This window comes from Arabidopsis lyrata, assembly GCF_000004255.2.
Source record: "Arabidopsis lyrata subsp. lyrata unplaced genomic scaffold ARALYscaffold_1, whole genome shotgun sequence".
Classification (NCBI taxonomy): Eukaryota; Viridiplantae; Streptophyta; class Magnoliopsida; order Brassicales; family Brassicaceae; genus Arabidopsis; species Arabidopsis lyrata.
In genome coordinates, this window is record NW_003302555.1 from 8,695,428 (window position 1) to 8,713,332 (window position 17,905).

At 31.9% G+C, this 17,905-nt stretch overlaps 1 long non-coding RNA gene across 1 annotated transcript; it reads left to right on the plus strand.

Moving 5' to 3' along the window:
• Positions 1–3,036: 3,036 nt before the first annotated feature.
• LOC110224595 lies at positions 3,037–5,255 on the plus strand. Its single transcript, XR_002329092.1, has 2 exons — positions 3,037–3,155; positions 3,285–5,255. It is a non-coding gene; the product is annotated as an uncharacterized LOC110224595 (long non-coding RNA).
• Positions 5,256–17,905: the final 12,650 nt, after the last annotated feature.

The window sequence follows — 17,905 nt, forward strand, 5'->3', positions numbered from 1 at the left end:
TTTACTCTCGATGTCGATATATTCTAGTTTCATAGTATCCTCTGTTAGATTTTGGTTCTGTTACTACAATCATCTGAAATTTTAATTATAAATCCTTGATTATAGCAAATCACCTCTTTAAATCTCCCCAAACCACCAATAAAAAATCTAACAAATCAACCCAAATATCCTAACAACTAACTAAACTCTCTCAAAAACCTAAAAATGCAAAATCCACCAAATGTTTTCAAATTCTTGTTCCAATACACCCCCTAAATGTTACTAAATGAAAACATAATACAGGAGGAGTAAAAGGGTAAAGGATACCCAAAAGTAGGTGATGTGAATATTATATAGTCATGGGACTTCATGATTCATGTTTTGAAATCATATAACAAAAAGCCAATCTTTTGTGACATCCTATCACTTGACGTTCGACCCAACCCAACACTGTCTCTTCAATCGTTTATCTTCTACGTTTTTATATTTCTGCAATCGTCATTTTCAATAGAGATTGTATTTTTTTATATATATGAATATGAATTAAAAATGTCAATAAATACTCGGCAACTGCATAAAGAACAAATCAAGTTATTCATTAAATACCTTCTGCATCACGTGATATGCTGCCCTAAAAGATTTGTAATCATGGAATCTCACATAGATCTTCCCAAGTAAAAAGAAAAACAAAAATAAATTCAACTTATTCTTCTTTGTAAAGAATTTGGATGCAAATATAACTCTTTTTAGCTAACATACCAATTGAGTAAAGTTCTTAAAGTATATTTTTCTGATTTGCGTTCTGTATATTGATATAAAAAAAAAAAAATGTAACTAAGAAGTTTGCGATCGACCATAACAAAGTTTTTTAAAATTTTAATAAATAAATTGGAGAATATAACAAATATATAAATTGTAATCAAATGTTAATCCGTGGATTTGAATTAATTAATACGCATAAAATTAATAGTACATGACGATAATGATGATGATATGCATGAGAGAGTGCTACGCATGCAGAAGGAAAAAGGTGACAAGAAGGGAATAAATTTGCTAAACCATAATTATGATTTGCGCTGGCGACTTGTAATTGTTCTTATTAGTATTTAATCCACTTTTTGCCAACCTTTTTACCCCAATGTATATATAGTGAGTCGAAGGAATTGAACCTATACTCCTTTAGGATGTTTCAGGCTTAAAGTATTACAAACAGTTTTCGTAGACAAATTATAAGTTTTCACAACAATAAAGCTAGCTAGCTATGATAAATTTAAGACTAGTTATTTTTTTTATGAAATGTGTATATAACCACACAAAAATTTAAGACTATCTTTACACAGAAAAAAACAGTTAGATTCTCATATATATTAATGGTCCGATTTATGTCAATATGTGAAATTGGGTTTTTACGTTCAAAGTGCATAAACTAAAGTAAAGACATGAACATATAAATTTGACATCCACCATAATTTTGTTGTTGCATGCTCTTATGGAAGTTTTACTTGAAATCGTTGATGCTCGGTGTTAAAAGAACACATTTTCACATTTGTAAATTTTGTTTTTTAAATATAAAACTAAACCTTACAATACAGAAGTTGAATCCAATAGCCTGTAATGCTCTGGAAAGCAGAAATTTGAGACTTTTATTAAATGGTTCAATCATAGCACTGACATCTTCACAATCCGACAAACCCGCTATATCAGTTTTTACTTTCATTATCATTGAATGCATATAAATATCAAACCCATTGGCCATAAACCTAATGCATAAGTATGTGAAACTAAATTGGCAGACGATATTACTACGATGAGTCTATAAGCTACAGTGTACCTAGCTACTTCAACTTGAATGTTTTGTTTTTCAAATGGCCAAGTTTTTTTTTGTTTTAAACGGCCAAATTATGGTAGTCGATTGAATCCATGCATATATAAACCGTGAAACTTCATTCTCGCTAATCCCAGTAAAAAAGAAAGGAATTTGATTTAAATTTAGTAGTGAACTTTAAATCTTTATAGGAAAAATTATCAATGTTTTGAATTAACTTTTTTTTTTTCAGTTCTTAAAATTTGAGAGAGTATGAGGTGTTGATGGCCAAAAATAGGGGGTGGGTAGATTTCAGGCAATAAATAGTGAGGAAGTACGTATTATTATGAGTTGGTGCAATTAATATCTTGAAGGGGTCAGCTATTATTGTTCAAATGGATTTATGACAATACTAACTCCACTTTTATGGAAGTTTGTTTCTTTTTTTTCACTCAAAACTTAAAACTAAACAAAAAGTAGGGATTTGTCGAAGCAATTTCGTCTAGGAGCATAAAGGAGATCATGAAGGTCGTGGGAGTGATGAGTGCGACATATCAATCGCCTGTAGGGAAAGATGTTTAAATTCCTATTGCTAATCTATAATGTATCAAACAATAATGTATATTCCATTTATTGTAATATTAGAGACTGACTGGCCATGTCAAAAAAAAGAAGAGAAGTGATTAACCCTTTTTAACCCCAAAGATCTTACCCTTCTTTATTTAGCCCTTAGAGATAGTTGATGGGTTTAAGTCATATAGGTTCAAACTTTAGACGTCTTACTTACTGTTGTTATTCATTTTTACCCCGAGCCTTGGATTCTGTAATCCACTGCCTCTAGTGGATTAGTAAATGGACCCATTAATTGGAAGTTGTCTCACACCGTCGCATAAACCAGAAGTGAGGAAATTGTTATATTCACATCAACATGATCATTCGAAATATTATACTACCATAACTATTTATTAAAAAAAGCTGTCAAATATATATAAATAAATAAATTTAAATTTATCATCCGTTTCTTTTTGCACTGAGATACATTGCAACGTGTACGTGAACACTGGACTGATACAAATCGATCGGTACCGTAATTTGGGATTTTTACGTTACTATTAATCATTTTAAATAGTTTATTTATTAGTAACGGTTGTAGTGATCAACGTGACAACATGCATGGTGCATGCTTGTCTACTAATATATTTTTGTTAGTTCGTAACGTTTTTGTAGCTATATATATATGAATATTATCAAGAAAATTACATATGAACAACTTGTTGCAATTGGTTTCAGCCAAAAACAAAACCCATTCTTAGTCTAGAACTATATTCTTAGAAATTATAAACTAAGTCATACGGAGAAAAATATGCAGGAGGTGATACTTTATTATTCAAATTACAAATGCTCTTTCATCAAAGAAATAAAAAAAAATTACAAATGCTCATATACATATTTCTGTTGTCAGTTATTTTTTATTTTTTATTTTGGGTTACACTCTCTGTAGATTATTGCCAACGTCAACGTTTCTTTATCCGGGAAAAAGGCTGAGAAAATAAAGAAAAGCAAACGGAAACGGTAGGCGCAAAGGTGAACCCCGTTGGAAAGTTGCTAAAACTATTTTTAGTGAGGTAACAAAAACCAACAAAAAAAAACTATTCACAGTTTCTCTTTTTTACTTCTTTTCTAATCTCTCTCTTCCACTTTTATGTGTTGATGTTGTTAGATCTGAGGTCTATTAAAATCCGAATCCTTTCGATCTCTTCTCTTATTCCATCACAACCATCTAGGGTTTTAAGCCAAGCTTATATAGCCCATCATAACGAGAACTCATCTGCCTCTATCTCTCTCTCTCAATACCAATAAATATCACCACCGTCCTTCTCTCCCATCACTATTCCATCTATCAAAATACTCTTTTGTGTCTCTCCAATTTTATGAGAGGGTTTCCTTCAAGAACACTGGAAATAGATTGGATCTTTAAACTTTTGTTCCTTTTCATGAGGGTTTGACAAAGAGTTTCTTACAGACATCTTTGGCATTCTGTCCACCTCCTCCTGTACATGTGTGTATATATATGTGTTTTGTGTGGAAGAAGGAGGTGGGTATACTGCCAATAGAGATCTGTTAGGGTTTCTTCGTAAAACCCTCTTGATCTATATACAACTTTATCAATGTCTTGAATCTGACGATCTTGACTTGTTTCTTGGCTATGAAGAGCCTCGATCTAGGGTGATTTTACGATTAACCATCTTCTTGATTCTCTCGATTCTCTTTGTTTGAGTTCATACATAAAGTTGATTTTTAATATTGATCCTATTCACTGTTTCTTTATGTTGAGCTCTTCATTTCATTTCTTGATTCTGTTACATAGTTTTTTTAAGCCATGTATAACCTTCGATTTTTCCTCATTTATAGTGAGTAGTCTTTGGACTATATAGTCTTCTAGAAAAAGGTTAAAACAGTAAGAAAAAGAGAAGGACCCAGAATTTCAAAAAGGTATGCAAAGGTTTTGTTTTACTTTGAGAAATGGTAATGTGGGAAAGGAGAAGCATCTTGTTTTGAAGTCCACGATGTTATCATGATGTTCCCTTATTCGATTTGAGGTTGAAGAAACAGTAGTAGAGATTACGTGTACTCCTTCATTTGGTATCATTTCTGACCTATCTACACAAAGTTACTTGCTTTATTTTGATCATGAGTTGAAAATAATTCATATTTGTTTATAGTTTCCACTAAGATTTGTTCGTTGATCATAGTTATTTGGGTATGCATGTATCACATTTTATGATAGTTAATTAATGCTGGTTAGTAAATGGTGGTTATCAGTGCTTTAAGTTTGGCATTTCTGGTTTTGCGTTACTACATTAGATCATAAATTTGCACACTTTGTATTTAAATGTTCAAAATATATAATCAGCTGAGCAAGAAAGAAAGTGTTCTAAGTTAGGAGCTTTCCAATTAATAAGAAAAAAATTATGTTCTCCAGATCAATACTCACATCTATATCTAATGTTTTTTCCTATCAAGGAACGAAGAGTTTGCTATTTTAATTTGCATGGAGCTACAATATGAGAGAGATTCTGTTGATCATAAATTTTTCATTTGGCACGAAGGTGTGTGAATATCCAGAGCCTGTAGAAATTCGTACATAATCAGAGAATGATATTGCTCTCCCACTTGATCAATGAATTGGTGAAGAATGTTGTGATGATATCATAAAGGATACTCACTTATGAAGCCACATAATCCCAAATCATTAATGTTTGTTGTCTCATGACTCTCATTTTCCACAAATGTTGTAAATTGGGTATTATGTAATGTATTTAACAATCTCTCAATTTGTGAAAGAGAACCAGTTTGGGTTTAATATTCATGAATTATAGGGTTCATATAAAAGATTTTGGTACTTCGATGAATTTCAAAGTTTTGTAAAGTTTGCTCTACATAATACTTCACCACTCTTGACGTTTACTTAGGATGAAAACCCGTTTTCTACGGTATTTATTTAAAGCTACAATAAATTTCCTTTCAAAGTTCTACTCACTAATAAAAAAGGATATTCAGTTTTAGCTATGTATAATGTAAATATGTTTGGATTTATATGTGTTTAGAAGCTTAAATATTTTCTTTACAAAAAGATACATTCTTAAAACATATATAGAAGGACAAAAAAAGACCAGAAAGATATTAGGTTAAAGGCCACAATGTTAATCTGTACATGACTACATGAGATATTCATGCATGCATTAGTTTTCATCCTAGGTTTGAGTTGATTTTAAACAAATAATGAAAATATGGTTTAAGTCGACTCTACAATTACAATCTACATAACTCATTTGTGGATATTACAGATGATATATGGACCGGCTATTGAATGGTTAATTCTGGTTAACTACATCTTGGTTTAATGTATTACTATATAAGCTTATTCTCATCATTAGTTTTGGTTTAAGCTTTGTAACAACATTTTTGACGATAATAATAAAAGATTGTTAAGCTCTCTCTTCTTCTTCAATCTTGATTCTCTGATGATGAGAATTCAATATGGTATCAGAGCATAATCGTCTTCTTCCGCAATCGTCTGTTCGCCGGAGATGAGCTTTTCGATTTGTTCTTAGCTTCTTTTGATTGTTCGCAATATGCGATTTCTTGCTTTTGTTTCACCAGAATTTTGATTTTCCCGTTCCGTTTTCTTTTATTTTCCTTTCGTTGACCTCCAGTGTTGACGATTCTTGCTTTCTTTACTCAATTCGTCACACTTTTCTTTGTAATTTCCTGTTCTTACACTGAGAATGGGATCTTATGTTCCTCCACCGCCGATTCCGGTGACTTATCTGCCGTTAAATGCTAATGAACAACCGCGTTATCCAGCCAATCAGTATGATAATCCTTATTATCTACATAGTGCCGATCACGCAGGTCTTGTTCTTGTTTCCGATCGTTTATCCAATTCCTCTGATTTTCCATCTTGGCGTCGTTCAATTTTGATGGCTTTGAATGTTTGCAATAAGTTGGGATTTGTCGATGGTACGATTGTTAAACCTCTGATTGATCATCGTGATTATGGTGCTTGGTCACGTTGCAATGATATTGTTTCTACATGGTTGATGAATGCTGTTGATAAAAAGATTGGTCAGAGTTTGCTTTTTATAGCAACTGCAGAAGGAATTTGGAACAATTTGTTAACTCGTTTCAAACAAGATGATGCTCCTATAATATTTGATATTGAACAGAAGTTAATTAAGATTGAACAAGGAGCTATGGATGTATCCACTTATTATACAGCTTTGCTTACTATGTGGGAAGAACAGAAAAATTATGTAGAGCTTCCTGTGTGTACATGTGGTCATTGTGAGTGTGATGCAGCTGCTAAATGGGAGAAAATGCAACAGAGAAGTAGGGTAACTAAGTTCCTTATGGGGTTAAATGAGAGTTATGATCAGACTAGGCATCATATACTGATGTTAAAGCCTATTCTTACTATAGAAGAAGCATTCAATATTGTCACTCAGGATGAGAGACAGAAGAGTGTTAATTGTTAAACCATCTACTAGAGTTGATAATGTTGCTTTTCAGAGTTCCTCTCCTATGATGAATGATGCTGAGAATGCATATATTGCTGCTTATAATACTGTTAGACCATCACAGAAGCCGGTGTGTTCTCACTGTGGGAAAGTAGGACATATAGTTCAAAAGTGTTTCAAGATTCTAGGATATCCACTGGTTATAAGGCAGGGGCTATTGGATATACTTACAGAGGTAATCCTCCTTTACAGCCTCGGATGCAAATGATGCAAATTCAGCCTAGGATGCAATCACAATCTCAGATGCAGATGATGCCTTATACCAATTCAATGCAAAAGGCAAATGCAGTAGCTCATGTGTATACTGAGAATGGCACTTATCCAACAGAAGAATATATGCAAATGCCTATGCCAATGAATGGTTCTTATGGTACTTTGGTTCCTCAATATGCACCGCAGGTTATACAAGGTGGACATAGTCAAAATCTTCAGAATTTTAGTCCGGAGCAAATAGAACAAATGGTTTCGCAATTTCAAGCTCAAGTTCAAGTTTCAGAGCCTGTAACTTCTTCAAGCACACCTAGTCCCACTGCCACTATCTCAGAACATGGTTTGATGGCTCATACATCCACTTCTGGTACTGAATTTCTATTTCCTTCTACCAGTCTAAAATTTCAAAATAATAATCTCACTTTTCAGAATCACATTCTTTCTTCTTTACAAAAATTTCTACCTCCTGATGCTTGGATTATAGATAGTGGAGCTTCTATTCATGTATGTTCAAATCTAGCCATGTTTAGGGAATTAAAATCAGTCTCAGGTGTTACTGTTACTCTTCCAAATGGTACTAGGGTCTCCATTACACATACAGGCACTGTTTGCATTACTAAAACACTCATTTTGCATAATGTTTTGCATGTACCGGATTTTAAATTCAATTTGATTAGTGTGAGTTCATTGGTTAAAACAATATCTTGTTCTGCTCATTTTTATATTGATTGTTGTTTGATTCAGGAACATTCTCAGGGTTTGATGATTGGGAGGGGTAGACTATATCACAACTTATACATTCTTGTAACAGAGAATACTTCCCTCTCTCCATCAACACCTGCTTGTTCTTTCTCTGGATCTGTCATAGATGGAAAGCTTTGGCATCAAAGATTAGGCCATCCATCGTCTATTGTTTTACAGAAGCTTGTTAGTGTTATTCCTTCTCTAAAGTCTTTAGATTCACAAAATTCTGCATGTTCTATATGTCCTTTAGCAAAACAGAAAAGATTAGCTTATATTTCTCATAACAATTTAGCTCTAAAACCATTTGATCTTGTTCATTTGGATATATGGGGTCCTTTTAGTGTTGAATCTGTTGAGGGTTTTAAATATTTTCTTACATTGGTAGATGATTGTACACGAACCACCTGGATTTATATGCTAAGAAATAAAAAGGATGTTTCAACAGTTTTTCCTGCTTTTCATAAACTTGTTTCTACTCAGTTTAATACAAAAATAAAAGCTATTAGATCTGACAATGCACCTGAACTTGCTTTCACTGAATTGGTTAAAGAAAATGGCATGATGCATTATTTTTCTTGTGCTTATACTCCTCAACAGAACTCTGTTGTTGAGAGAAAGCATCAGCATCTTCTCAACGTTGCTAGATCTTTACTTTTTCAGTCTAATGTCCCTCTTCAATACTGGAATGATTGTGTGTTTACAGCAGTTTTCTTGATTAATCGTTTACCATCACCATTGCTTCAAAATAAGTCTCCTTATGAACTTTTACTTGGAAAACTACCAGATTACTCGCTTTTAAAGAACTTTGGTTGTTTGTGTTATGTTTCCACACATCATAATGAAAGAACTAAATTTTCACCTAGAGCAAGACCTTCTGTTTTCCTAGGTTATCCTGCTGGTTTTAAAGGCTATAAGGTGTTAGACTTAGAAACTCATTCTGTTTCAATCTCTAGAAATGTGGTTTTTCAAGAACAAACTTTTCCTTTTAAAACTAGTGATTTGTTCCATAAAGCAGTAGACATGTTTCCAAATTCTATTTTACCTCTTCCTGCACCATTACATTTTGTTGAGACAATTACTAGATGAAGATTCTCTTGTTGATACTACTGCATCATCATCTGCAATAAATCCTAGTACCATCTCTTCTACTAGTAACACAGAGACGCATGATACTGGTCTTAATTCTGTACCTATGGCTAGGACTAAACGCACTACTAGAGCTCCTAGTTATCTGTCTGAGTATCATTGCTCTCTTATTCCGTTTATTTCTTCATTACCACCAACTGGACCAGTTATTTCATCACCTAAATAGCCTACACAATATTCTCTTCTTCCATCACCTAAAAAGCCTACACCATGTCCTGTTTCATCATCACCTAAAAAGACTACACCATATCCTATTGCTTCTGTCATTTCTTATGACAAATATACACCTCTTTTTCAGTCTTATATCTGTGCTTATGATATAGAGACAGAGCCAAAAACATTTAAACAAGCCATGAAGTCTGAGAAATGGACAAAGGCAGCTAATGAAGAGTTACATGCTCTTGAACTTAACAAGACATGAGTTGTTGAATCATTACCTCCAGGCAAGAATGTAGTGGGTTGTAAGTGGGTGTTCACCATCAAATACAATCCTGATGGAACAGTGGAGCGATATAAAGCACGCTTGGTAGCACAGGGATTTACTCAACAAGAAGGAATTGATTTCCTAGATACTTTTTCTCCTGTTGCTAAACTAACAAGTGTGAAGTTTTTGCTTGGTCTTGCTGCTATAAAGGGTTGGAGTTTAACTCAAATGGATGTCTCTAATGCATTTCTCCATGGTGAATTGGATGAAGAAATTTTTATGAGTTTACCTCAAGGATATACTCCCCCACAGAACAATGGTTTGCCTCCTAATCCCGTTTGTAGACTACTGAAATCTCTTTATGGATTGAAACAGGCTTCACGCCAGTGGTACAAGAGATTGTCTTCAGTGTTATTAGGTGCAAACTATATACAATCCCCTGCTGACAATACACTTTTTGTCAAAGCTACTACTGGTTCATTTGTTGCTATCTTGGTTTATGTGGATGATCTTATGATTGCAAGTGACAATGATGAAGCAGTGGATCAATTAAAGGCATTGTTAAGGTCTGAATTCAAAATAAAGGATTTAGGACCTGCAAGATTCTTCTTAGGATTGGAAATCTCCAGATCTTCAAAAGGAATATCAATATGTCAGAGGAAGTATGCTCAGAACTTGCTAGAAGATGCAGGCTTACTTGGTTGTAAACCAAGCTCAATACCTATGGATCCTTCTTTACATCTGACTAAAGACATGTGAGTACCATTACCAAATCCTACTTCTTACCGTGAGCTTATTGGAAGGTTATTGTATCTTACAATCACAAGGCCAGATATTACATTTGCAGTTCATCAGTTGAGTCAGTTTATTTCTGCTCCATCTGATATACATCTCCAAGCTGCACATAAGGTACTCAGGTATATAAAATCAAATCCAGGACAAGGACTGATGTATTCAGTAGACTCAGAACTTTGTTTAAATGCTTTCTCGGATGCTGACTGGGCTGCATGCAAAGATACTAGGAGATCAGTTTCAGGGTACTGTGTCTACATTGGTTCTTCCTTGATCTCTTGGAAATCAAAGAAACAAGTTGTCGCTAGTCGGAGTAGCACTGAGTCAGAGTATAGGAGTATGGCTCAAGCCACTTGTGAGATCATTTGGCTTCAACAGCTGCTCAAGGATCTTCATATCACAGTGAGTTGCCCTGCAAAACTATTTTGTGACAATAAATCAGCGTTGCACATTTCTATGAATCCGGTCTTTCATGAACGCACAAAACATATAGAGATCGATTGTCATACTGTGAGAGATCAGATTAAAGCTGGCAACTTAAAGGCGTTACACGTTCCTACAGAGAATCAACATGCAGATATTCTGACTAAAGCTCTGCATCCTGGTCCTTTTCATCATTTGCTTCAACAAATGTCATTGTCAAGTCTTTACCTTCCAAACCAGACAAGTTCGAAGATAAAGACTTGAGAGGGGCGTATTACAGATGATATATGGACCGGTTATTGAATGGTTAATTCTGGTTAACTACATCTTGGTTTAATATATTACTATATAAGCTTATTCTCATCATTAGTTTTGGTTTAAGCTTTGTAACAACATTTTTGACGATAATAATAAAAGTTTGTTAAGCTCTCTCTTCTTCTTCAATCTTGATTCTCTGAGAATTCAATAGTGGACGCGACTATCAAACCAAACTTCGTCGCGGCCCTGCGGGAGCAATCAAGCTTACATGGTTATCCGGGAAATGGGTTCCAATCAGGTATAGGTATGGGCTTCAAGCCCGACATACACATTCTGATTTCGACTTATTAATGTTCTACTGATGTCTGTAATATTGGATTTTTTTGGGAATCATCGTTTTTTATATATACTAGATGTTAACCCGCGGTACACCGCGGGTCTATATTTTTATTAGAAAAATTTATTAAATTTTGTTTTAAGATACTCTATAGATATATACTATTTTTTTTGTTTAATTTAAATGTATAATACACCGTGAGACGAAATTTTATTACAAAAATTGAAATTTTATAGATAGACGTAGTATAAAAACAATAGATTCAATTGTATGATTTTGAATAAGATGCTGATTTAACCCGTCATATACTGATTTTACCCGCGGTATACCGTATGCTAAATTTTAAATAATAAAATGAGGATTTAATATGTGTTATAGCGATATATTAGTGATATTTTAATTTTATATTAATATCAATCCTAACCAAACCTGTGTCATACAATTCGTCCCGTAATATTTAAAACTATTTTATAAAAACTCAAAAATCATAGCTAAATGGGCAAACAAAAGCCAAAAAATTTAAATATATCAATTAGAAATTTTTGAATTTAATTAGAAAAGATTGCTCCATAATTTTAAATCTTACGTATTTAATGTATTTATGAAGATTTGATATTTGAATTTATTTGAGAACATTACTTATTTTTAGCAATTTCAGAAAAAGACATGGGTTAAAGCTTGAACTGATCCGATAATTAAGGTCTGAATTAATAGTTTTGCACCGGCCTTGTTATTTTATTTGTATTTTCTAATTATTTTATCACTATTCAAACCTTAATGATCCATGTAATTAACACTAACCTATTATTGTTATATAATCACAAATATTAAAAATAATATGTTTAGAACTGCCATGAAAAAAAAATTAAGTATGCAACTTTCATTAGTTCACATAATGAAAAAATAAACACATAGAGTATTAGAACCCAATAACAAAGAATCATGTCTACCAATTTTGTAAAGACCTATAGAGCCCAAATTGTGTTTATTCAACTCTCTCATATACCCAAAATGGAAAACTTAGAAACGGAAAGTTCAAACTCAATCATCGGTGGTTTAGCAGATGAAGTCACCGTCGTTAACGGTCACAGTAACGGCTCCGTCGATCTGAGCCTTGTTTCTTCAAAGCTACAGCAAAACGCATGGATCTACTCTCCGTGTAGCGTATCAAGGAGTTTTCGGCGTGTATTTTGAAGCTACCACCGGAAAAGCATATCCAAAATCTGAAGATATTCGGTGTGATCAATTCGATGTTGCGTTTCAGGCGGTGGAGCTTTGGATCGCCGATCGTCTTGTTTTGCCAATCGAAACCTAAAGAATTACGATCTCCTCCTCGTCACCATCTTCACATCGTCGGCGAGGTTTAGATCCCGGTTCACCACTGTCTCCTAGCTCTTCCCGGAGTCCGTACAGATTGCATCACGTCTGCGATTTCTCATTTTCTGTAAAACTGGTGAGTTTTTATTAGACTAATGAAAGGTATTTATAATGTTTTGAGAATACTATAGGGTTTTGGGTGAGTGAGCTCCTAAACTCTTGTTGATCAAGTAACAATATCTTCAAAATCTTTTATTTTTGGAATTGAGTAATTTTCTTGCAAATCTCGAAAAAAAAAAGAAATATAGGAAAGGTAATTATGAGTAATTAGTTGGGATGACAGCCAATGGTAGAGATTTTAGAAGGAAAGCGAGAGATTTTTGGCAACAATTTTTGAACGTAATATCTTTGATTTAGGAGAGATTTTTGGAATATGCTTATACCGAAATATATGTGTAATTATCTACATTAATGACGATTTTTTTTAGATTTCCTTAAATGTCTTATCCAAGATCCAGATATAGTAAAACCGAGTAAAACCCGGATCCAAATTATTAAAAGCAAAAACCCCCTGCAAAAATATATATATATAGATTGTTATTTTGATTTTAAATTTATTGCAATTTAAATGGGCAATTGCCTATATTTAATCTGTTATTGTAAAAGAAAAATGACATAGCTTATTATTAGAATATTAAACAAATTTATTAACATAATATATATATATATATATATATATACTGTTAAAAAAATAAATACGTTATATTGTTAAAATCTGGACATTTATTATGAGCATAAATATGAAAACGATTTTCCATTAAAATCGGCTATTTATTAGGGTCATTAATATGAAAGATATTAAGACAACATGGCTTCATTTATTAGTTTGAAATTAAGACAACATCCATTAAATTGCTTATTCTAGATCCGAATAGAGTTAAACCCGGGTAAAACCCGGATCCAAAAGACTTTTTGCAAAAATCCCCTGTAAAAATGTATATGTAGATATCAGAAAATGCATTCATATATCCATATCGACACGCTAGTAATAAAATCAATTTAATAATAAAACGATTTTTAATGGTTAGATCTAAGAATATGTTTGTTAGAATATTTGTTGTGCTAACTTTTTACAAAATAACAAAAAAAATTGTCCCAATATTCTTAATGTGTAATGGATGCCATGTATAACAACATTATTCTATGTGCATTTACACGTTAATTCGATTTTTGTATTCAAGAAGTACGAAAAGTATTTAATAAAGCAGACTTTCAGAGGATATGCGAATCTATCACACGTGCTACTAAATTTGTCTTTTCTGATTAAAAAAAACTTGAAATACAAAACAAATAAAAGTATAATTAATTACCGATTTTGTTCTTTTTCATAGTGGCATTTGTGGATTTTACCATTTTTTGAATAGTTTGTAAATTTTACTCTTTTTCAGGTTCCAAAAATATGATTTAACATGCGTTTCACTCGTTATGTTTGAGTTTAGTCGGTTCCATTTGTTCTTAGGGTTTAGTATTTGGTATAAAATACGTATTTTTGCAAAAAAAAATCACAAAATACGTACATTTTTAAGTGTTAAAAAAGGCAAAATCCGTAAACTATTCAAAAAATGGCATTTTCGTAAGTTTTTCCTAAAAAATGGCATTTTAGACAATAATCCCATAAAAGTAGCTCACGAGACTATATTATTATACTCACGCACTCATGTTACGTTAGTTAAGATTGAAATCGCTTAATAAGATGATGTACCATAGGAGTAGGACTAAGAATCTTGATTGGTTTAGACAAACATCAGTTAAGTGTATTAATTGTATATAGATAAGAGAAAAGAGAACAAAGCAAAGAAAAACATTTCCCAAACTATACGATATATAAACTGAATAATAATTTTTTACGATACGACTTACGAGGAACTGTGATCGAATCAAAATCTTAATAAAATAACTGAAAAAAAATTAGAAACTATTAAAAGATTACACAATGGAAAAGTCTATAGCAATGGAATTGGGGCGGCTAAACATAGCATAATATGGTTGAATTGATTTAGTATTACTATAGTAGCAGGTTTGTGCTGACTCCACTCTCACGACGATCATGGATTAGCTGGTTACTACATCCGTTGACTAGTCAACTGTGTTGACACTTGACAGATGTTTTAGTTGGTTTTAGAGTCACCATAAACCAAAGTGAAAAAAAAAAAAACAATTTCTTTAACGACAGAATATTTATTTATAAATTTTCCGTTTTAAGTCCTTTTTTTCCTTTTTAAAAGTTCCATTTTAATTTCTTTCTCTCATAAATTTTTAATTATTAAATAAACATGGATAATTTTTTTGGAAATACCATAAATCAACCAATATCATACGAAACAAAGATTTTTATCTTTTGTAAAATAAAAAGAATACTTTTTTGTTTTTTTTGTCAAGAATACTTTGTTTTTTTTCTTCGGAAAAATGGAAGAATACAAGACTTACAAGTATAGTAAATAAAAATAAAAAAAGTGAAGATGCCATTTTAGTTTGAAAAACAAAAATGGTCCAAAAAAAAGAAGGTTACTGTAAATAACAAAATTGATTAAAAATGGCAACATAACAAAAAAATGTCGACAGATTCACGAAACAATTTCGACATAACGAGAGACTCAATGCATCTGTCACGCGCGCATTTTCCATTTCTTCACGTTTCCTTTTTTTTTTTTTTTTTTTAATCTACTTATACATTTTTACAGTACTTTTTTGCTTTAATTCTTTTGGATCCGGGTTTGAACCGGTTTTAGTCTGTTCGGATCTTGGATAAGCAATTTTAGGGATGTTGTCTTAATTTCAAACTGATAAATGAAGTTATGTTGTCTTTAATTCATCTACTTATTCTTATACTATTTCCATATTAATCATCTCCGGATACTTAGCATTTACCATACCTAATTGATTAACTCCATTTTTACCAAAATCAATACAAATAACATCTCACATATCTTAAGTGTATATTGTTCCTTTATTTTCGCCAATGCAATCTGCAACAAAGTTATTTTTTGTATCTGTCAATTTAAATTCCTTCCAAATATGTGTTTCCCTCTACTAAGCTATTATTTCGCACTTGACATATTCATAAACTATTTCCATAATCAAATATCTCCGAATGCTAATAATACCTAATTGATTCTACTGAACAGATTCAATAAATATCTCTGGTTTAATCCTATTTGGATCGTTGATAAGAAAATTAAAGAAGTTTGTAATAAAAAACGAATTTAATTATTTTATTAACCATATTTATAATTTCCTTAATTAACTTCTCACCACACCTTCCAAAACTTTAAAACAATAACTAATGAGTAATTATTAACTGTTTTTAAAGGAAATATGCGTATAACATTAGCATTTAATATTTAATTTCAGAATTAAAATCCAAGATTTACACCTCAACAATATTGCCATAAATCTCTCCATTATTACTCGACCAAGACTTTCTAAAATCTCACATCCCAGATTTCATATCTAATTTAATTACTCCAAAAATACTATTTACGATATTCTTTCTCTCCAAAATCTCTAACATAACGATTTTAAGCAACAAATTAATGACAGTATAATTGGCATTTAATGTATAATTTCGACAATGAATTGGGTTTATTTGTGTTAAATCATATTTCCAAATATATCAATAGTAGATATGGTTCTAACAAACCAATATTTGACACTAAAATTGTTTTCTATTAAAATGCACTAAATGCTAAAGATTTATGGAAATTAAATCACATTTGTTTCCTAAATATAATGAACAATAATAATTCGACATTCAATCCCACCCAATGAATTAGAAATCTTGCATAACTAAATGATTTTAATTTTTTTTTCTATAACATCTATATGGCAGATTCTATAGATTTTCGACTCAAAGATTTTTTAAAGATATTTTATACTTGCTCATCAAGATTTTCTATACATATATTTCGGTTTAAACATATTTCCTTAACTACTTGCCGCATAAACCGGCTCTATTTCTTTTTAAAAATAAATTGCATTAATAATTAATACTTAAAATCAAAATGGCAGTATCGTTTTTTTTTTGGTAAGAGATATCTTCGGATCAAAAATAATTAATGTGAATATATTAGTTACGATTAAGTAGTTATTTAAATTTATTTTGAAATCCTAATTAGTTGTTAGTTAAGGAAATGTTAATATTAACTAATTAGTTGTTTGATATTCACATTTTTCTTTTTATTTGCAATAAATTTGGATTAGGTTTTTGATATTGTTATGCAAGTTAATTAAAATATCTTGAAGATCTTCTCTATAAAGTGCAATGTGAGAATGAGAATATTTCTGTAAGGTTTCAATATTAATTTTCAAGATTCAAAATACAATAACATACCTTCAGTATATAAATACAAGCGTTCACATAGAAAAAACACCTCATTTGTTTTTAGTTTTTTTCTTCTTTTCAATTCTCTACAACTAGAAAATTCTAGATTTCTTCACAATATGTATCACTAATATATATTTTGTATTGTTTTTTGCAGTTCAATTGTAAGCGGCCATTCATGGCAAATAAGAGTGGGATCAGTGCATCGAAAAGTATGTTTTCTTTTTCGTTTTTGTTTATGGTCAAACTGGGTTTTAGATTCATCATATGTAAATAATCTCATAATTAAACTTTACTAAAATTTTGCTAATCTCTACCTATTTTTAGTTGTGCTACAGATTTCTTAACGAGCTAAACTAAAAAAGATTATCATCTTCGTCATGAACATCGTGGTGACGATTAACATTTCAATAAGTACTTGATTTTCTTAATCTAATTTTTAACACTTTTTTTGGGCATTCAAAACTACTCTTATTATTTTTTTTCATTTTTAGTTTATTTTTAAATAAATAACGTTATTTTAAAAATATTTGTTCTACCGAGATCTTTGGAAAACTCCATCGGGAGATCTCTGTATGCGGAGTCCGAAAGCAATTTAGAAGTAATTAGATTTCTAAAAATATAGGTAAAAAAATATTTCATAAAATCAAAGATTTGTTCTTATGGTTTTAATGTTTTATCATCAGATATGTTTTTTTTAATGTCCAATTTTTTTTTTTCGGGAGGTGCGAAGAATAATGAACAATGCTATTTTAAATATATAACACAAACGATCCCCAGTACGTGCGGTCTTGCTATCGTCGAGAAATGATTATCGCTACCGATGTATTGTTCTCGACGATTTCAAGTCCTCGAGAAAAATTCATCGGGTGCGATAGATTTTTCTCGACGATGCCAAGTCCGTTCGTACTTATTAACAGACCCGACCACTCAGTACCGACGGAAAGCGAATCGTCGCGAAAAGATGGTCGGTAGCGATTGATCTGTCTGGACGATCTCAGGTTCGTCG